The sequence below is a fragment of the Schistocerca gregaria genome, chromosome 11 (assembly GCF_023897955.1).
Source record: "Schistocerca gregaria isolate iqSchGreg1 chromosome 11, iqSchGreg1.2, whole genome shotgun sequence".
NCBI classification, from domain to species: domain Eukaryota; kingdom Metazoa; phylum Arthropoda; class Insecta; order Orthoptera; family Acrididae; genus Schistocerca; species Schistocerca gregaria.
Genome location: NC_064930.1, coordinates 115063818 through 115086155, shown reverse-complemented (window position 1 = coordinate 115086155; position 22338 = coordinate 115063818). Strand labels below are relative to the sequence as shown.

At 45.1% G+C, this 22338-nt stretch overlaps 1 protein-coding gene and 1 non-coding gene across 2 annotated transcripts in view; both read right to left on the bottom strand.

Annotated features, from left to right (window-relative positions):
* Positions 1-22338, bottom strand: part of LOC126295230 (uncharacterized) — a 2305622-nt gene that overhangs the window by 489624 nt on the left and 1793660 nt on the right. The window lies entirely within an intron of this gene.
* Positions 2591-2664, bottom strand: Trnat-ugu (transfer RNA threonine (anticodon UGU)). The gene has a single exon. It is a non-coding gene; the product is annotated as a tRNA-Thr (tRNA).

The following is a 22338-nucleotide window of genomic DNA, read 5'->3' as shown; positions in this document are numbered from 1 at the left end:
TCTCGCCGCAAAGAAGACCGGCTTTGTTTCAGTGACTGCCACCCCAACTCGCGTATCATATCAGTAACACTCTCACCCCCATTGCGCGATAACACGAAACGGGCTGCCCTTCTTTGCACTTTTTCGATGTCCTCCGTCAATACTACCTGGTAAGGATCCCACACCGCCCAGCAATATTGTAACAGAGGGCCGACAAGTGTAATGTAGGCTGTCTCTTTAGTAGGTTTGTGGCATCTTCTAAGTGTTCTGCGAACGAAGCGCAGTCATTGTTTCGCCTTCCCCACAATATTATCTATGTGGTCTTTCCAACTTAAGTTGCTAGTAATTGTAATTCCTAGGTGTTTAGTCGAACTGACAGTCCTTAGATTTGTGCGATTTATTGCATACCCAAAATTTATCGGATTATGTTTTGTACCCATGTGGATGACCTCGCACTTTCCTTTGTATAGTGCCAATTGCCACTTTTCGCACCATACAGAAATCCTCTCAAGATCATTTTGTAATTCGAATTGGTCGTCTGATGATTTTTCTAGGTGGTAAATTACAGCGTCATCTGCAAACAATCTAAGGGGGCTGCTCAGATTATCACCTAGATCATTTATGTAAATCAGGAACAGCAGAGGGCCTATGACACTACCTTGCAGAACGCCAGATATCACTTCTGTTCTGCTCCATGATTTACCGTCTTTCACTACCAACCACTATCACTGAGAGGGAATCACGAATCTAGTCACACAACAGAGACGATACTCCATATGAACGCAATTTGATTAATGGTCGCTTGTGAGGAACGATATCAAAAGCCTTCCGGAAGTGTAGGAATATGGAATCGATCTGAGATCTGTTGTCGACAGCACTCATTACTTCATGGGCGTAGAGAGGTAGCTGTGTTGCACAAGAACGATATTTTCTGAATTCGTGTTGGTTATGTATCAGTAAGTCATTTTCTTCAACGTGATTCATAATGTTCGAGTACAGTATATGCTCCAAAATCCTACAGCAAATTGAGGTCAGCGATAAGGGTCTGTAATTCAGTGGGTTACTCCTATTTCCTTTCTTGAATATTGGTGTGACCTGTGCTACTTTCCAGTCTTTAGGAACAGACCTTTCGCCAAGTGAGCGGTTGTATATGATTGCTAAGAAAGGCGCTATTGTGTTCGCATACTCTGAAAGGAACCTGATTGGTATACCATCTGTATCGGACGACTTGCCTTTCTTAAGTGATTTGAGCTGTTTCGCAACACCTAAGATATCTACTTTTATGTCACTCATGCTAACACCTGTGCTGGTTTCGAATTCTGGAATATTTACTCCGTCTTCTTTCGTGAAGGAATTACAGAAAACTGTATTTAGTAACTCCGCTTTAGTGCACCATCATGGGGAACATTTCCATCGGTATCTCGCAGTGACGGCATTGACTGTTTTTTGCCACTGGTGTACTTTACAGACGACCAGAATCGCCTTGAGTTTTCTAACACATTTTGAGACAGTGTTTCACTGTGGAAACTATTAAAAGCATCTCGCATTGACGTGCGGACTATATTTACAGTACACCACATCATTCCCCACTGTTTTGGCTACGAAGCCTTGTTGTTCAACATAATCTCCGTTCAATGCGACGGCTTTAAGCCATCTTACAGGCAGGGCTTGTATGCGCGCAAATGGTTCAAATGGCTCTGAGCACTATGAGACTTAACATCTGTTGTCATCAGTCCCCCAGAACTTAGAGCTACTTATATCTACCTAACCTAAGGACATCACACACATCCATGTCCGAGGCAGGATTCGAACCTGCGACCGTAGCAGTCGCTCGGTTCCGGGCTGAACGCCTAGAAGCGCTCGGTCACAGCGGCCGGCTGTATGCGCGCACGTTAGCACTCGACCGGTCGACGTCAGAGCCAGCAATGTCCTCCCCATCACCCACGTACTGTTTCCCGGAGAGTGCATCCATCACTGGGCCAAACAGATGGGAGTCGGAAGGTGCGAGGTACGATGCGTAGGATGGGTGAGGAAGGACAGTCCAACGCAGTTTTGCGAGCTCCTCTGGGGTGAGAGGGAGAAGTTGGTTTGCACTTTTGTGGAGACGGACACGCTGAAGTCGCTTTTTCAATTTCCTGATGGTAGCGAAACACATTCGAGAGTTGATCGTAGCAGCAGGAGGGAGGACATTAAACAGAATAATGCCTTCAGGGTCCCAGACGACTGTCACCATCGCATAAACGGCTGAGGGTGTGGCTATCTTCGCAGGTGTGGCGCCACTTCCTGTTTTGCATGCGGTTCGAAGTCATCGCCTGTGACGATGTTCGACAAAAAAATTGTCACGATGAGCTTCGTATCGGGCAAGAAATTTCGCACAGATGGTCCATCGTTGCTATTTATGGTCTACTGTTAGGTGGCGAGGTACTTAGTGTGCACACACCATTGAGTACCCAAACTGGTGGACGATTGTGTGAGCACTAGCAACAGAGGCGTCGAGGTGTTTGGTTGTGATCCATCGATCACCGCGAACGAGAGTAAATTAGAATTATATTAATACCTTCAGCTGCTAACAGGCATTATTATATATCAATGGGGACAGGTGAAAAATGTGTGCCCCGACCGGGACTCGAACCCGGGACCTCCTGCTTACATGGCAGACGCTCTATCGATCTGAGCCACCGAGGGGACAGAGGACAGAGCGACTGCAGGGACTATCTCGCGCACGCCTCCCGCGAGACCCACATTCTCACCTTGTATGGCCACACACTACATTCGTAGCGTCCCACCCCAACACACTCATTACTCGTGGAAGACATTCTTACCATGTCCTGTTCGGCGAATGTGTGCATCCGCACAGAAGGAGGAGGCCATGGCTGGTGTTGCCAGAACTGTCTAGTTATACGGATACGTTGTCTGTTTTTTCGGACATATCCTAAAGAACAGACACCATATCCATATAAGTATATCGAACGAGAGTGTCCGCACGTTCCATCATCGTAGGAGCAACAGCTGTGTGTACCCGGCCGGCACGAGGGTGATTGGACAGGTCTGTGCGACCTTCTTGCGATGATGACAGGCGTCTCGCCCAACGTCTCACCGTGCTTTTGTTCACGCGCAGGTCTCCGTAGACATTCTACAAGCGATCATGAATGCCTGCGGCCCTCTGATTTTCTGCCAGAAGAAACACAATTGATGGCTCTAATTGGAATGTATCTCCATTACAGAAACCATTTTGAAGGCTACGTAAAGAACCGCCACATAACGGAACTTCATGGACCTAAAGGATCTGAAGCGGGATAATTCAAGGATGACCCACAAAAAATACGCTATTTTTTTTACAACCAAAATTGGCCGAGGGAATAAAAGTGTCGGATTACTTATTGAACACCCCTTATAGAAGTCACAGAGACCGAAAATCCTAGGTCTAAGGTACAGTAATAATTGATGCCATTCACCTGCACAGATTTCACGAGCTGTCACATTTAGAACAGTTAAATGGCACTCCCGGCATAAATGTAGAAATTTCATCGACCCAGAAAGCTCTGTTCAAAAAATGGTTCAAATGGCTCTGAGAACTGTGGGACTTTGCATCTGCGGTCAACAGTCCCCTAGAACTTAGAACTACTTAAACCTAACTAACCTAACGACATCACACACATCCATGCCCGAGGCAGGGTTCGAACACCCGCGTCCGGGGTCCTGGGTTCGATTCCCGGCGGGGTCAGGGATTTTCTCTGCCTCGTGATGACTGGGTGTTGTGTGATGTCCTTAGGTTAGTTAGGTTTAAGTACTTCTAAGTTCTAGGGGACTGATGACCATAGATGTTAAGTCCCACAGTGCTCAGAGCCAGTTTTTTGATTCGAACCTACGACCGTAGCGGTCGCGCGGTTCCAGACTGCAGCGCCTAGAAACGCTCGGCCACCCTGGCCGGCCCAAAGCTCTGTCTTACCCGTTCTAATATCCCCAGTCGCCCGTTGTCATTTGAATGGCGTCATCGGCAGCGAGAATCCCTGCCAGGAGATACTCTTCAGTCATGGCATGCGTCTCGTGCACAAGACTTTTCACCTGGACCCAAGAGGAGAAATCAAGTGGGGGTGAGGTGAGGCGAACGTCCTGTTTACAAAACAGGATCTCCTCTGCTTATCTACTTTTCAGGAAATGTCTGGTCCAGGCGTCCCCAAGCCCTTGGTCCAAAGTAACGCGGAATCCCATCACGTTGTAACCACATCCGTTGACGTGCAACAAGTGGGATATGTTCCACGAGCCTGGGTACAGTACCGGTATATGTACTCCACTGTCAGAAGTAGCAGAAGCATTTCGCTTATAGCTTTCCCCTCGGTCGCTTCCAGACCTGCATCCCTTATCGCAGATTGTTCGTCATCTCTGGAAGTTGTAACGTCATCACGGAATCGCCTTGTATATACGAGGGTTGGAACTTTAATAGTGACAACTATTTATTTACAGCTCGTACAAAATACACTCCTGGAAATTGAAATAAGAACACCGTGAATTCATTGTCCCAGGAAGGGGAAACTTTATTGACACATTCCTGGGGTCAGATACATCACATGATCACACTGACAGAACCACAGGCACATAGACACAGGCAACAGAGCATGCACAATGTCGGCACTAGTACAGTGTATATCCACCTTTCGCAGCAATGCAGGCTTCTATTCTCCCATGGAGACGATCGTAGAGATGCTGGATGTAGTCCTGTGGAACGGCTTGCCATGCCATTTCCACCTGGCGCCTCAGTTGGACCAGCGTTCGTGCTGGACGTGCAGACCGCGTGAGACGACGCTTCATCCAGTCCCAAACATGCTCAATGGGGGACAGATCCGGAGATCTTGCTGGCCAGGGTAGTTGACTTACACCTTCTAGAGCACGTTGGGTGCCACGGGATACATACGGACGTGCATTGTCCTGTTGGAACAGCAAGTTCCCTTGCCGGTCTAGGAATGGTAGAACGATGGGTTCGATGACGGTTTGGATGTATTGGATGTACCGTGCACTATTCAGTGTCCCCTCGACGATCACCAGAGGTGTACGGCCAGTGTAGGAGATCGCTCCCCACACCATGATGCCGGGTGTTGGCCCTGTGTGCCTCGGTCGTATGCAGTCCTGATTGTGGCGCTCACCTGCACGGCGCCAAACACGCATACGACCATCATTGGCACCAAGGCAGAAGCGACTCTCATCGCTGAAGACGACACGTCTCCATTCGTCTCTCCATTCACGCCTGTCGCGACACCACTGGAGGCGGGCTGCACGATGTTGGGGCGTGAGCGGAAGACGGCCTAACGGTGTGCGGGACCGTAGCCCAGCTTCATGGAGACGGTTGCGAATGGTCCTCGCCGATACCCCAGGAGCAACAGTGTCCCTAATTTGCTGGGAAGTGGCGGTGCGGTCCCCTACGGCACTGCGTAGGATCCTACGGTCTTGGCGTGCATCCGTGCGTCGCTGCGGTCCGGTCCCAGGTCGACGGCACGTGCACCTTCAGCCGACCACTGGCGACAACATCGATGTACTGTGGAGACCTCACGCCCCACGTGTTGAGCAATTCGGCGGTACGTCCACCCGGCCTCCCGCATGCCCACTATACGCCCTCGCTCAAAGTCCGTCAACTGCACATACGGTTCACGTGCACGCTGTCGCGGCATGCTACCAGTGTTAAAGACTGCGATGGAGCTCCGTATGCCACGGCAAACTGGCTGACACTGACGGCGACGGTCCACAAATGCTGCGCAGCTAGCGCCATTCGACGGCAAACACCGCGGTTCCTGGTTTGTCCGCTGTGCCGTTCGTGTGATCATTGCTTGTACAGCCCTCTCGCAGTGTCCGGAGCAAGTATGGTGGGTCTGACACACCGGTATCAATGTGTTCTTTTTTCCATTTCCAGGAGTGTAGATACGTGTTTCAAAGTTTCAGTGACTTTCAAGGTAATGAACAGCATTGTGTATGACCCGTTGCCAGCGATGTGGAAGTCGTAGGATACTCTCACCAGTGCCAGTTGTGTTGACAGTTCGAGCGGCGCGGTCTACCGCCCGACGAATTTGTAGCAGTTCTGAAGCGAATGCCGAGAAGTGTTTCCTTCAGTTTAGAAATCGAGTTGAATTCACGAGGGCTTAAGTCAGGCGAGTGCAGTCAGTGGTATAGCACTTAACAGCCCCATCAGTCAAACAAACCAGTAGCAGCTTGCACTGTACGTGCTTGAGCATTGTCTTCCAAAATGATGGTCAGGTCGTGCAGAAAGTGTCATCACTTCTGTCTCTAAGCTGGTCGTAGGTTGTGTTCCAAAATGAACAGCATAGATTGACCCCTATCATTCAGATCATTACGCACTAACCAGTGCAGGGAATGGAAAGTGTAACACAGTGGAACACCAATTCGATACTTATCGAACTTTGTAGAGATGTTCATCACTTAACGAATACTGTATGGTTGGACTCTCCTCTGCAGCCATAGTAGCATGCAGTGGCGTTCCACTGGGGGGGTAAGCTGATTCTAATCCTGCTGGTCAATAAAATTTTCACTGCCACTATTTTTTCAGTAAGGGGAGAAGAGGTGGTGCCGTAGTTTTCCTGACCACCAGACTTCGCGCCAGTGTCCCGGGTTAAATTACAAACCTCTTAGCATTGCCTCATGAACTGAGGTGAAGTGACCCTCTTGAAGGAGATTCGTCCATTGGATAGGGACGTTAAGAATGGAGTTCCTCTTGGTGCTATTCGAGAGGAGTATACTATTTGCTGGAACCAGGTTTCGAACCCCTGTCCCATCCCTTCATTGATAACAATACAACTGCAACAAAACTGTAGAAGCATTCATCATAGGTACGTACTTGGCACTACATGGCACGTCATAGGAGGGCAATGGTAAACCACCCCACCAGGACCTTGCCTACAACTCCGGTGCAAGGATCCTGTATCTGCTCCACTACACTCTTTCCTTGAGTATGCGACATTTTTAAACGTAATAATCAAGGTCAGTATGAGGTGTGACGCCATGCACACGAATACACTCTTGTATTGGTCGTAAAATTCAACCAAACTGCCTCTGAATGCCAGTCGGGGGAATTTATTGTCTTGTCTGTAACACATACTGTGTACGTAGATAAGGATTATCGGTTGGAAGATGGTATGTAGTATAGATCTTCCCACTGCATCTCAGACATGCTATGGTTGACAAACCAGGACCTGGCAGGCCACTCAAAGACCTGTACATTCCACATGGCGTTTGAGGTAAGAAGTGCTGCTGTGAGGTCTTGCGTTATCCTGCTGGAATATGTGACACCCTCGTAATAATGGCTATGACAAAAGGTTGACGCATTATATATCTGGGGTTAGGCTCCTCACCTGTTGGAGACCTCTAAGTGTATTAGTGTAACACCCAAATACCCCCTGCCCCCCTGCAATAAATGAAAAGATTAAAAATTCCAGAAGCAACTCGGTAGCCTTCGAAGCGAGCGATCCTAACGAACAGAGAGATTTCAGAAGTCAGTCAAAATGATAGGTAGTGTATTTGTCGCAGTAGACAAGAGACTCGAATCCACCGAGATGAAAATTGAAGCTGCGTATGAGACTGCTCGGGCTAGACGCAGTATACAATACGACTGGATATCTCTATCGACCCCAAGAGTGGCCCCTATGTAACACGGGACTAAAGACAAAACCCCTGTCCGCCCGTATGCATGTTTCCGTCTTGTGTAACAAAGCTTTTTACTATTGGTACGCAACATATCCGCCAGTGTACGAACGACGAGAAACGAAGCTTTAGAATGCAAAAAACGTAAGTGAGCAACTGTCGTTCAGAACGGTGTATCACAGGATTTTCACAGAACAGCAAGTGACGCAAAACTATGTGGCACAAAGAATGTGGTGTCAGTCATAATTAACGAGACACAGGTCCATACTAGGGAAAACATCGTTTGACATAAATTCCTGACCAACCACTGCCCCCTCCCCTTCCAAATACCCAAGCAACCTCTATTGCAGCGAACAGTTACAAAAAGGTCTAAGTTATCTAGTTTGAGACAGTTTATTTTTAAGTTACAATTTCCGTATGCATAAACGCCTGAAGATGGGCAGAACATACTCGAAACGCGTTGCATTATATTAAATTAAATATAAAACAAAAGTGACTGGTACCAGAAGGTGGTTGTTGGTGTTGTGGGCTTCAGTCCCGAGACTGGTTTGATGCAGTTCTCCATGCTACTGTATCCTGTGCAAGCTTCTTCATCTCCCAGTACTTACTGCAATCTACATACTTCTGAATCTGCTTAGTGTATTCATCTCTTGGTCTCCCTCTAGGATTTTTAGCCTCCACGCTGCCCTCCAATACTAAATTGGTGATCCCTTGATGCCTCAGAACATGTCCTACCAACCGATCCCTTCTTCTTGTCAAGTTGTGCCACAAACTCCTCTTCTCCCCAATTCTATTCAATAACTCCTCATTAGTTATGTGATCTACCCATCTCATCTTCAGCATTCTTCTGTAGCACCACATTTCGAAAGATTCTATTCTCTTCTATTCTAAACTATTTATCGTCCATGTTTCACTTCCATACATGGCTACACTCCATACAAATACTTTCAGAAATGACTTCCTGACACTTAAATCTATACTCGATGTTAACAAATTTCTCTTCTTCAGAAACGCTTTCCTTCCCATTGCCGGTCTACATTTTATACCTTCTCTATTTCGACCATCTTCAGTTATTTTGCTCCCCAAATAGCAAAACTCCTTTACTACTTTAAGTGTCTCATTTCCTAATCTAATTCCCTCAGCATCACCCGACTTAATTCGACTACATTCCGTTATCCTTGTTTTGCTTTTGTTGATGTTCATCTTATAGCCTCCTTTCAAGACACTTTCCATTCCGTTCAACTGCTCTTCCAAGTCCTTTGCTGTCTCTGACAGAATTACAATGTCATCGGCGAACCTCAAAAGTTTTTATTTCTTTTCCATGGATTTTAATACCTTCTCCGAACTTTTGTTTTGTTTCCTTTACTGCTTTCTCAATATACAGATTGAATAACACCGGGGAGAGACTACAGCCCTGTCTCACTCCCTTCCCAACCACTGCTTCCCTTTCATGTCCCCTGACTCTTATAACAGCGATCTGCTTTCTGTACAAATATAGAAATAAATAATTATTCCACACAGCCACGATTCAAAAAGATCGCCAGTACGGCCAAAATTAAGAAAGAGGAGATACTGTTAAGACCGAAAATCAGGTAAGAAGGCAAAATCATGAGGAAGTTACTTCACGTGGTCCATAGATGGCCGAAACGAAGAAGAAATATCATTTGTATAGGACTTTAAAGGCAACTGTAATGCAAGGAAAAAATAAGTGCACGGATATATGTCCTAGCATTCCGTAGGAAATTAGTGGGGGAGCTAGAATGAATAGGCCAGACAGGTAAGGGGCCAGGTCAGGTCGCTACGTCCTTGGTGAAGCCAGCTCCGACACGTGGTTACGTTAGTGGGAGCCGTGGTTTACATAACTTGACACATTCCAGGTCAGCTGGGACTCGCAACGGAATTGCTTCACCGCCTCACGGCACAGTCCGCAGGTCCCGACGAGGAAAACATGCGTGAGATCGGTTTCGGAGAGTACTACGGCGCGAGACCGATCACCTCGTATTACGCAAACCGTCAACGGCCCTGCCGCAGTGCTAACACCGGTTCCCGTCAGATCACCGAAGTTAAGCGCTGTCGGGCTGGGCTAGCACTTGGATGGGTGACCATCCGGTCTGCGGAGCGCTGCTGGGAAGCGGGGAGCACTCAGCCCTTGTGAGGCAAACTGAGGAGCTACTTGACTGAGAAGTAGCGGCTCCGGTCTCGTAAACTGACACACGGCCGGGAGAGCGTTGTGCTGACCACGTGCCCCTCCATATTCGCACTCAGTGACGGCTGTGGGTTGAGGATGACACGGCGGCCGGTCGGTACCGTTGGACCTTCATTGCCCGTTTGGGTGGAGGCTAGTGTAGATGCCGCCCGCTGTGGCCGAGCGGTTCTAGACGCTTCAGTCCGGACCCGCGCTGCTGCTACATTCGCAGGTTCGAATCCTGCCTCGGGCATGGATGTGTGTGCTTTCCTTAGGCTAGTTAGTTTTTAGTTCTAGGCCTAGGGCACTGATGACCTGAGATGTTAAGTCCCATAGTGCTCAGAGCCATTTGAACCATTTTAGTTTGTTACGCGACGCCCTCTCGCATGCCATCTGCCTCACGTTCTCTTGTGAGGCGACACAACTACACATGACAGAATTTGCACCACCCGTTCTTGTGTTATTGGGCTACTGCCCAGCGTAACACAGGGCCGAGACAGGTAAAGTAACGTAATATACAAGTCAACATATAGCGATATGCACATACACACATAGCGATAGTATTGCTTAGACAAGCTACAAGTGGGCAGTGCATTGATGGGGATGTCATTTGTACTCAGGTTCAAAAAAATGGTTCAAATGGCTCTGAGCACTATGGGACTTGACACCTCAGGTCATCAGTCCCCTAGAACTCAGAACTACTTAAATCTAACTAACCTAAGGACATCACACACATCCAAGCCCGAGGCAGGATTCGAAGCTAAGACTGTAGCGGCTTCGCGGTTCCAACCTGAAGCGCCTAGAACCGATCGGGCACAGCGGCCGTCAAATGCGAGAATACCACATATAGTTTTAAATTTCGCACCTTTACTGTGGCTTGGAAGGTAGCCGATGCACAATATTGCGCAGCCAATGGTTAGTGGTCTGCAGGCAGGCCAAGATGGCTAAATGTATGTACCCGAACAGAACGACGCGATTTTTGTGAGCCGAGTGACTGTATCCCCAGAGCCCGTCTATACCTAAATTGGTCCCGTATATGGTTTGAATTGTATTTCATGGAAATATGTGTTCAAGTGGATACAGGAAATCAGGAAAAGGTCAAGAAAAAGTCACGAACAATGAGTTTCCTCGCCGCCCTGGTTACGCAGTGGTGATACGTAGTTTCCCCGTCTAGGGGCGTTTCGAAACCCTCAGGACAAGTCGGTCTTGAGGTTTGCAGTAATTTAAGGAACCAAATAAACTTTGATATCTCGCGAGACGTCGATGGATGAGGACGCTGCCACAAGAATTCTACGCTGCAAGCTTTTAACGTCTTGTCGAACGATGCAACAAGTGTCTTAGGTTGGTGTTTTTTAACGTCCCGTGGACAACGAGGTCATTAGAGACGGAGAGCAAGCTCGGGTTAGGGAAGGATGGGGAAGGAAATCGGCCGTGACCTTTCAAACGAACCATCCCGGCATTTGCCTGGAGCGATTTAGGTAAATCACGGAAACCCTAAATCAGGATGGCTGGAGACGGGATTGAACCGTCGTCCTCCCGAATGCGAGTCCAGTGCGCTAGCCACTGCGCCACCTCGCTCGGAATAAGTGTCTAAGTTTAGAGGGTAAATTAATTTGAGAGTGGTACACGCCACCGGATTTGTCTATCGCAGATTGCTACTTATTTATTCATTCACTGTCGTATTATACACTGAAGAGTCAAAGAAACTGCTAAAGGTATACGTATTAAAATACAGAGATGGACCGCATACGAGCGGCGGGGCACACCATACACGAGGTGGCTATGAAGTTGGGATTTTCCCGTACGACCATTTCAGGAGTGTACTGTGAATATCTGGTACAACAAGAAATCTCCGACATCGCTGCGACCGGAAACTGACCCTGCAACAACGAGACCAACGACGACTGAAGAGAATAGTTCAACGTGACAGAAGTGCAACCTTTCCGCAAATTGCTGCAGATTTCATTGCTGAGCAATCAACAAGTGTCAGCGCGCGAACCACTCAACGAAACATCGACGATATGGGCCTTCGGAGCCGAAGACCCACTCGTGTACCCTTGATGACTGCACAACAGAAAGATTTACAGCTCATCTGGACCCGTCAACACCGACAATCGACTGTTGATGACTGGAAACACGTTGGCTGGTCGCGACGAGTCTCGTTTGAAATTGTATCGAGCGGATGGACTTGTACGGGTATGGAGACAACCTCATGAATGCATGGACCCTGCATGTCAGCATGGGATTGTTCAAGCTGGTGGAGGCTGTGTAATGGTGTGGGGCTTGTGCAGTTGGAGTGATATGGGACCCCTGATACGTCCAGATACCACTCTGACAGGTGACAGGTACCTAAGCATCCTGTCTGATCAGCTGCATCCATTCATGTGCATTGTCCATTGAGCAATTCCAGCAGGACAATGCGACACCCCACACGTCCAGGATTGCTACAGAGTGGCTCCATGAACACTCTTCTGAGTTTAAACACTTGCTCTGGCCACCAAACTCCACAGAAGTGAGCGTTATTGAGCATATCTGGGATGCTTGGAACGCGCTGTTGGGAAGAGATCTCCATCCCCTCGTACTCTTACAGATTTGTACACAGCCCTGCAGGATTCATGGTGTCAGTTGCCTCAAGCAGTACTTTGGACGTTAGTAGAGTCCATACCACGTCGTGTTGCGGCACTTCTGCGTGCGGATATTAGGCAGGTGTACCAGTTTCTTTGCCTCTTTAGTGTATTTTATGCTGTCTGAACAAAACTTGAAATTTAGAAATATTTTGAAAAAAAGGTCAAATCTTTTGGGAAATATTTGTGTAAAAGTAAGAAATAAAACAGATTAGAGAAACATTTGACACGCATCATTTTATGTACATGATTTAGAGGATCTTTCAAAGGAGTGTGAAACGTTTCTCTAATCTATTTTGTTTCTTACTTCTAGACAGATCATTTCACAAAACAATTGACCCTTTCTTTTTTTCAAAAACTTTTTTCTTATGAATGGTTTTCCCAACCAGTATTTAAAAGAAGCCGGAAACTGGAATACACAAGCCTGAGTCTATGTCCCGCCATAACAAGTCAGAGTTAAAAGGACTTGTACGATATCGCTCGATTTAGTAACTTTTTTTTTTGTCATCAGTCTATTGACTGGTTTAATGCGGCCCGCCACGAATTCCTCCCCTGTGCTAACCTCTTCATCTCAGAGTAGCACTTGCAACCTACGTCCTCAATTATTTGTTTGACGTATTCCAATCTCTGTCTTCCTCTACAGTTTTTGCCCTCTACAGCTCCCTCTAGTACCATGGAAGTCATTCCCTCATGTCTTAGTAGATGTCCTATCATCCTGTCCCTTCTCCTTATCAGTGTTTTCCACATATTCCTTTCCTCTCCGATTCTACGTAGAACCTCCTCATTCCTTACCTTATCAGTCCACCTAATTTTCAACATTCGTCTATAGCACCACATCTCAAATGCTTTGATTCTCTTCTGTTCCGGTTTTCCCACAGTCCACGTTTCACTACCATACAATGCTGTACTCCAGACGTACATCCTCAGAAATTTATTCCTCAAATTAAGGCTGGTATTTGATATTAGTAGAATTCTCTTGGCCAGAAATGCCTTTTTTCCCATAGCGAGTCTGCTTTTGATGTCCTCCTTGCTCCGTCCGTCATTGGTTATTTTACTGCCTAGGTAGCAGAATTCCTTAACTTCACTGACTTCGTGACCATCAATCCTTATGTTAAGTTTCTCGCTGTTCTCATTTCTACTACTTCTCATTACCTTCGTCTTTCTCCGATTTACTCTCAAACCATACTTTGTACTCATTAGACTGTTCATTCCGTTCAGCAGATCATTTAATTCTTCTTCACTTTCACTCAGGATAGCAATGTGATCAGCGAATCGTATCATTGATATCCTTTCACCTTGTATTTTAATACCACTCCTGAACCTTTCTTTTATTTCCATCATTGCTTTCTCGATGTACAGATTGAAGAGTAGGGGCGAAAGGCTACAGCCTTGTCTTAATCCCTTCTTAATACGAGCACTTAGTTCTTGATCGTCCACTCTTATTATTCCCTCTTGGTTGTTTTACATATATGACCCATCTCTCCCTATAGCTTACCCCTACTTTTTTCGGAATCTCGAAGAGCTTGCACCATTTTATATTGTCGAAGGCTTTTTCCAGGTCGACAAATCCTATGAACGTGTCTTGATTTTTCTTTAGCCTTGCTTCCATTATTAGCCGTAACGTAAGAATTGCCTCTCTCGTGCCTTTACTTTTCCTAAAGCCAAACTGATCGTCACCTTGCGCATTCTCAATTCTCTTTTCCATTCTTCTGTATGTAAGAAGCTTCGATGCATGAGCTGTTAAGCTGATTGTGCGATAATTCTCGAACTTGTCAGCTCTTGACGTCTTCAGAATTGTGTGGATGATGCTTTTCCGAAAGTCAGATGGTATGTCGCGAGACTCATATATTCTACACACCAACGTGAATAGTCATTTTGTTGCCACTTCCCCTGATGATTTTAGAAATTCTGATGGAATCTTATCTATCCCTTCTGGCTTATTTGGCCGTAAGTCCTCCAAAGCTCTTTTAAATTCCGATTCTAATACTGGATCCCCTATCTCTTCTAAATCGACTCCTGTTTCTTCTTCTATCACATCAGACAAATCTTGACCCTCATAGAGGCTTTCAATGTATTCTTTCCACCTATCTGCTCTCTCCTCTGCATTTAACAGTGGAATTCCCGTTGCACTCTTAATGTCACCACCGTTGCTTTTAATGTCACCAACGGTTGTTTTGACTTTCCTACATGCTGAGTCTGTCCTTCCGACAATCATGTCTTTTTCGATGTCTTCACATTTTTCCTGCAGCCATTTCGTCTTAGCCTCCCTGCACTTCCTATTTATTTCATTCCTCAGCGACTTGTATTCCTGTCTTCCTGATATTCCCGGAACATGTTTGTACTTCCTCCTTTCATCAATCAACTGAAGTATTTCTTCTGTTACCCATGGTTTCTTCGCAGCTACCTTCTTTGTACCTATGTTTTCCTTCCCAACTTCTGTGATGGCCCTTTTTAGAGACGTCCATTCCTCTTCAACTGTGTTGCCTACTGCGCTATTCCTTATTGCTGTATCTACAGCGTTAGAGAACTTCAAACGTATCTCGTCATTCCTTAGGACTTCCATATCCCACTTCTTTGCGTATTGATTCTTCCTGACTAATGTCTTGAACTTCAGCCTACTCTTCATCACTACTATATTGTGATCTGAGTCTATATCTGCTACTGGGTACGCATTACAATCCAGTATCTGATTTCGGAATCTCTGTCTGACCATGATGTAATCTAATTGAAATCTTCCCGTATCTCCCGGCCTTTTCCAAGTATACCTCCTCCTCTTGTGATTCTTGATCAGGGTATTCGCTATTACTAGCTGAAACTTGTTACAGAACTCAATTAGTCTTTCTCCTCTTTCATTCCTTGTCCCAAGTCCACATTCTCCTGTAACCTTTTCTTCTACTCCATCCCCTACAACTGCATTCCAGTCGCCCATGACTATTAGATTTTCGTCCCTCTTTACATACTGCATTACCCTTTCAATATCCTCATATACTTTCTTCTCTATCTGTTCATCTTCAGCTTGCGACGTCGGCATGTATACCTGAACTATCGTTGTCGGTGTTGGTCTGCTGTCGATTCTGATTAGAACAACCCGGTCACTGAACTGTTCACAGTAACACACCCTCTGCCCTAACTTCCTATTCATAACGAATCCTACACCTGTTATACCATTTTCTGCTGCTGTTGATATTACCCGATACTCATCTGACCAGAAATCCTTGTCTTCCTTTCACTTCACTTCACTGACCCCTACTATATCTAGATTGAGCCTTTGCATTTCCCTTTTCAGATTTTCTAGTTTCCCTACCACGTTCCAGCTTCTGACATTCCACGCCCCGACTCGTAGAACATTATCCTTTCGTTGATTATTCAATCTTTTTCTCATGGTAACCTCCCCCTTGACAGTCCCCTCCCGGAGATCCGAATGGGGGGCTATTCCGGAATCTTTTGCCAATGGAGAGATCATCATGACACTTCTTCAACTACAGGCCACATGTCCTGTGGATACACGTTACGTATCTTTAATGCAGTGGTTTCCATTGCCTTCTGCATCCTCATGTCGTTGATCATTGCTGATTCTTCCGCCTTTAGGGGCAATTTCCCACCCCTAGGACAAGAGAGTGCCCTGAATCTCTATCCGCTTCTCCGCCCTCTTTGACAAGGCCGTTGGCAGAATGAGGCTGACGTCTTATGCCGGAAGTCTTCGGCCGCCAATGCTGATTATTTATCAAAATTTAGGCAGGGGCGGGGATCGAACCCGGGACCGAAGACGTTTAGACCACGGGGTTCCCTAGTTAGTAACTTACCTACGCGTTATACAACCACACAATACTGCTGAAGCTGCGTTCAGTGATCTGATGGCGCAGTAGGGGGAAGGGAGGGAGGCGTAGAGTGCTGAAGGTGCGTGGCGGAGGGTGCGTAATCCGCCTGCGATTCTCGACTTTCTGCGTAACGAGCAGAGGTTAACAAGATAGGTGCAGTAACGGGGCCAATTGCAGCACGAATTGTCCGATTGCCTTGTACGAGATACTGGCGGAGGGCGCTGATAGAGTGAACCAGGTATTGCACAAATTCACCGGCCTCCCTTCACTTTTCTGTTCCACTTCTCGCAGATGTGGGTACAACTTGGTGAATATGATTTGCCTCTCGGTGTCGACAGAAGTGTCGCATGTATCAGCGCACGAATCGCGTCTCAGAATTTACGAATGAAAATTATACTGACGGCACACGGTCATAAACTGCTTTGACGTGAGGACCTAATGGTCCGGTGTGATTGTTAAGGTTCTTAATTGGCATAACCAACGTGAAGATTGTAGCAACAGCTTAAGCTGTTAGCGACTATTCAGACAGAACGGCCGCTAGAATCAAAGCAAGTACATTACTCACCATTAAAATGGCAAAACGAGAAAGGATAGCAAACATCGTGAGTTTACGTTTTAAGCATGTACAGTATAGTTGCAAGAACAGTTGTTTGAATTTGCAGGGTGCAAAATTTAGTAAGCACCTGTGGCCCCACTAACAACTAGACACAGCATTAGAGATGGGCAAAGTCGTTCACCCTTGGGAACTAGTTCACTGGTGATCGCTATTTTTTGGAAACTGTTCATTTTTACTCGTTCGCCGTTGATTGTGCTTCCTATATGGTCCTTATGAAAAACGGAAAATTGGTAGCATAGGTGACTGAAGACGGAAGGCGCCAAGAAGGGGCACTTACCTCCCCCTTGGAGTACAGAGTTTTTATTCATTACTGAATTCTCACACACTTGTAATTTTTTGCGATTCTGCAAAACATCTCGTTTAGCCAACTGCAGCGTTATGTGGCTCATTGCAGTGAAGTAATGTAAGTTGGAGCACGAAAAACCGGTCCCGCGTACAGACTGCTCGCCAATTACGCACGAATTGTTGACCGCTACGAGCAGAATAGATAGACATGTGATAATTTGTCAGTGAAGAAATAACAAGTAAGTTAATGCAAACAACTTCGGAACAGTAGATGACCATTGGTAAGCAAAATGATCAGTCTAGTACTCGGGGCCGAATTTTCGTGGTGTTACCCCTAGCTTCTTTGTACTGAAAAGCTAATAATTTACATATCTAAGCTTATAGTACACTTTATGCCAATTTGAAAATTGATGCATGCCGCCAACAGAGACTTGTACTTTCAATGACCAGCAGCAAACAAACCTGTCATTATTACAATGTGGCCAACGCAGACAGTTATGTCTTCATTCATGCATACAGGTGTAACTAAATTACCTTTACGTACTTTGGGGATGCTTCCTTGCATCAACACAAGAAAAAATAGTCCAGTAAGCATGGGCTCTAAATACCTTAAAGAGCATTGAACACACGTTCATCTTTGATAATGTGAAAGAAATCTCTTGGAGTGTAAGCTCTTTGCTTTCCATATTTTAGGAATAGGTAGTATAGACAAAAAAAATCTCCAGTAAATGTAGACTCTAAAATGAATACCTAGGGAGCTATGAGGACCTGTTCAACAGAAGTGATGTGTTCCACTGTAGCAAAGATGAAAAATTGCTCAAACCTGTTTAAGTTATGCATTTCAGAGCTCACGGTCCCCTTATTTTCTTGCTTTGGTCCATAGTACCTCCTCACAAAATTTGGAAAGCAAAGAGCTTCCAAGAAGAGATTTGTTCCACAGTATCGAAGATGAAATAGTGCTCTTATTTCTTAATGTATGCATTTTAGGGGCCAGTTCAGTCAGATTTTTTTCTTGTTTTGGCGAAAGGAATCTGTCCCCAAAGTCTGTCAAAGAATCCGTACGTTTTGATGTTGGTATATGATTTCAGATTACTCATTATTTGGTATTCACATTCACGAAAGGTTTTTGTAACAAACAAACAAAGTCGCTATTGCACATTTACATAATTATAAATACTCAGTTGCTTTGTGTTCGATCATTGCTTTATCAATGTTTGCATTTTTTCCTAGAGAATACTTTTATGTTATACACTTCATAGTGATTGTTTCTTTACGTCAAAAATATTCATATTAGGCCAGTCTTCTTTGAATTTTGGTTCTGGTTAACTGTGTATCATTTTTATAACATAATATATGAAAATACTACATTTAAGATTGGACGACTGTCTCAACTTTTGCAGAGGATATGGAGGGCATCAACAGTCACAACATTTTTTTTTCTTTTATTGCGATTATGCTCAGTATTGGATTGTTTAATGACTTCCTTCACTACATGCCATGTACGTTAATGGTTACAATATTGTGCGACGCTACAACTATTCGCTCAAGGTTGGATTGATTCTTTTGCCCAGGATTTATTTACTTACTGTACTTCCGCAAGCAGGCAGATCTCAAGGAAAATCCAGGATAAAGCCCCAAGAGAAACCTTCATCCTTGAGATACATATTAGTTACACTGATCATAAGTTGGTATTTGAGTTTCAAATTACAGGAATTTAAATAGCTTGTTACGCAGTGTCAGATACACTGTCATAGATTGTCGAATTTTAAGCAACTTACATAGTGATTGGTATAAATATGGTTGTTTATTTATTTATTTATTTATTTACTTGTCAAATTCTGTAGGACCAAATTCATGAGCAAATCTCCAAGGCCATGGAACGTGTCAGTACATAAACTTATAAAAGTTCTAACAGATAAAAATAAATGTTTATGAACCTGAAAAAAAGTCAGTCCGTAAGTTTAAGTAAACACTATCAGCAATACAACAACAATCACCTGAATTTTCCAAGGAACTCCTAGACAGAATAGAAGGAGTGACCTATGAGGAAACTCTTCAGTTTCGATTTGAAAGTGCGTAGATTACTGCTAAGATTTTTGAATTCGAGTGACAGCTTAGTGTTTGGTGTTCAGTCATCGATGCATCAATACAGAGTATGTCTGCATAGTTTCATAACGAATACTGTTAAGTTACACCCTGTATGGTCGGCAGTTATGACGAATAAATATCGCGGATCTTACGTTTAGGGTAACCTGGCCTTAAAAAGATTTATGGCGTAACTGTAAAGAAAATTGGAACTAATGATTTGTTAAACGTGTTTAATCCTTGATACATTGTCTGAAGTGTGATATCAATATCCGATGTTGTTGTTGTCTTCAGTCCCGAGACTGGTTTGATGCAGCTCTCCATGCTACTCTATCTTGTGCAAGCCTCTTCATCCCCGAATAACTACTGCAGCCTCCTACAACCATCTAAATCTGCTTATTCATCTCTTGATCTCCCTCTACAATATTTACTGCCCACACTTACTCGAATACCGAGTAGACGACTCCCTCATGTATCAGGATGTGTCTGTCAACCGATTCAGTCATATGTCAATTTCTGTCAGAACTTTTTTCTCGATTTGCACAGACAGTAATATTAATAAATAATATGTTTAGTGATGAGAAATACAGCAAGGATAGTTACGGCGAATTGTGTCCCTACTGTAAAATCACAAGAGGTTACCATCGCAGAACTACTCATTATGACAATAAGCTGTGCGCCGAAGTTTGTGCAAAAATAATGAATGCACATTGCCATCATGTGTGGAGCGGATACTTTGAGCGTACGGGAAAATATTAATAAAATGATCGGACTTACGTGCTACGTGCCTCGGGAAGGAATTCGACGTATGTCTTACCTGCAACAAAAACAGGAAACTGGCGTTAAATCATTATTTAACATTGAATAGTCCACATTAAAATAGAATGGTTTTCATTAACCCTAAGAAAACAACCAAGCCGTTGGCTTAAGAAATTACGTGTCGAATGTACCGACTCGCAGCTACACCATGTGATCAAAAGTATCCGGACACCCCCAGAAACATACACTTTTCATATGAGGTGCATTGTGCAGGGGACTGATGACCCCAGATGTTGAGTCGCATATGCTCAGAGCCAGGTGCATTGTGCTGCCACCTAGTGCCAGGTACTCCGTATCAGCGACCTCAATAGTCATTAGACATCGTGAGAGAGCAGACTGGGGCGCTCCGCGGAACTCACGGATTTCGAACGTGGTCAGGTGATTGGGTGTCACTTGTGTCATATGTCTACGCGAGATTTCCATGCTCCCAAACATTCCTAGGTCCACTGTTTACGAAGTGGTAGTGACTTGGAAAAGTGAAGGGACACGTACAGCACAAAAGCGTACAGGCCGACCTCGTCTGTTGACTGACAGAGACCGCCGACAGTTGAAGAGGGTCGTAATGTGTAATAGGCAGACATCTATCCAGACCATCACACAGGAATGCCAAACTGCATCAGGATCCGTTAGGCGGGGGGTGAGAAAAGTTGGAAATCATGGTCAAGGGCATAAGCCACAAATCAAGCCCGTAAATGCCAAACGACGCCTCGCTTGGTGTAAGAAGTGTAAACATTAGACGATTGAACAATGGAGAGACGTTCTGTGGAGTGACGAAGCACGGTACACAACGTGGAGCTCCGATGGCAGGGTGTGGGTATGGCGAATCCCCCGTGAACGTTATCTGTTAACGTGTGTACTACCAACAGTAAAATTCGGAGGCGATGGTGTTATGGTGTGATCGTGTTTTTCATGGAGGGGGCTTGCACCCCTTGTTGTTTTGCGTGGCACTACCACACCACAGGCGTACACTGATGTTTTAAGCACCTTCTTGCTTCCCACTGTTGAAGAGCAATTCGGAGTTGGCGATTGCATCTTTCAAGACGATCGAGTACCTGTTCATAATGCACGGCCTGTGGCGGAGTGGTTACACGACAATAACATCCCTGTAATGGACTGGCCTGCACAGAGTCCTGACCTCAATCCTTTGGGGTGTTTTGGAACGCCGACTTCGTGCCAGGCCTCATCGACCGACATCGATAACTCTCTTCAGTGCAGCCATTCCCAAGAAACCTTCCAGCACCTGATTGAACGTATGCCTGCGAGAGTGAAAGCTGTCATCAAGGCTAAGGATAGGCCGACACCATATTAAATTCCACCATTATCGATGCAGGGTGCGACGAACTTGTAAGTCGTTTTCAGCCAGTTGTCCGGGTACTTTTGATTACTTAGTGTATATTACTAAACTGTTAATACTGTCATTCAAATCCAGTTGCAGCTTGTGTGTCCAAGGCTTCCAGGGAACAAGAAAAATTTGCAGTATTTCAAGGAATTAAAAAAAGGAATAATCCTACGTTAAGGGTTGAACACAGTAACACAAGTATTATAATTGGAAACTTTGTATATGACTGCGTAAAATTGGGCATGCGAGTTACCCAAACTATATCACTCTAGTATTTGAGAATACGAGCATTTTGCAACTTCAAACCAACTTAACACGTAATTTCAAAGCTTTTCGAAACTTTCTTCTTGCTACCACCACCCACCTCCCTCCCTATCTCTCTCTCTCTCTCTCTCTCTCTCTCTCTCTCTCTCTCTCTCTCTCTCTCACACACACACACACACACACACACACACACACACACACACACACACACACACACACACACACAAAATAAAGTTCATCGCTTACTAAATTTTCACTGTTCACGCTGCCCTACTTCAGCATCACACACGACATTTTATTTTATTACTTCTTTACCATCAACTCCATTTGCAACATATTTTGCGGACAATATCTGGATGTACCACTCAATGTTCCTGCGAAATTACATCACTACACGAGACATAATTCGGAAGGTATGACGTCATAAACATTAAGACGCTAGAAAAACTAGCTTCCCTTAAAACGGAGCGTAAAATCGCCCATAGTATACACTTTCAGCGTTTGATACATGAGAGCACTTGTCGACTTCCTACAAACTTTAAGCATAATTTCAAACCTTTTCGAAAAATTTTCATTAGTCTATGTGTGAACAATTCGAAAGTAATGAAACTAACATAGTTAGGGTTTTAGATCTTCAACTGCAAAGAAATTACATGCTTAACGTCAAGTATTTGGCACTT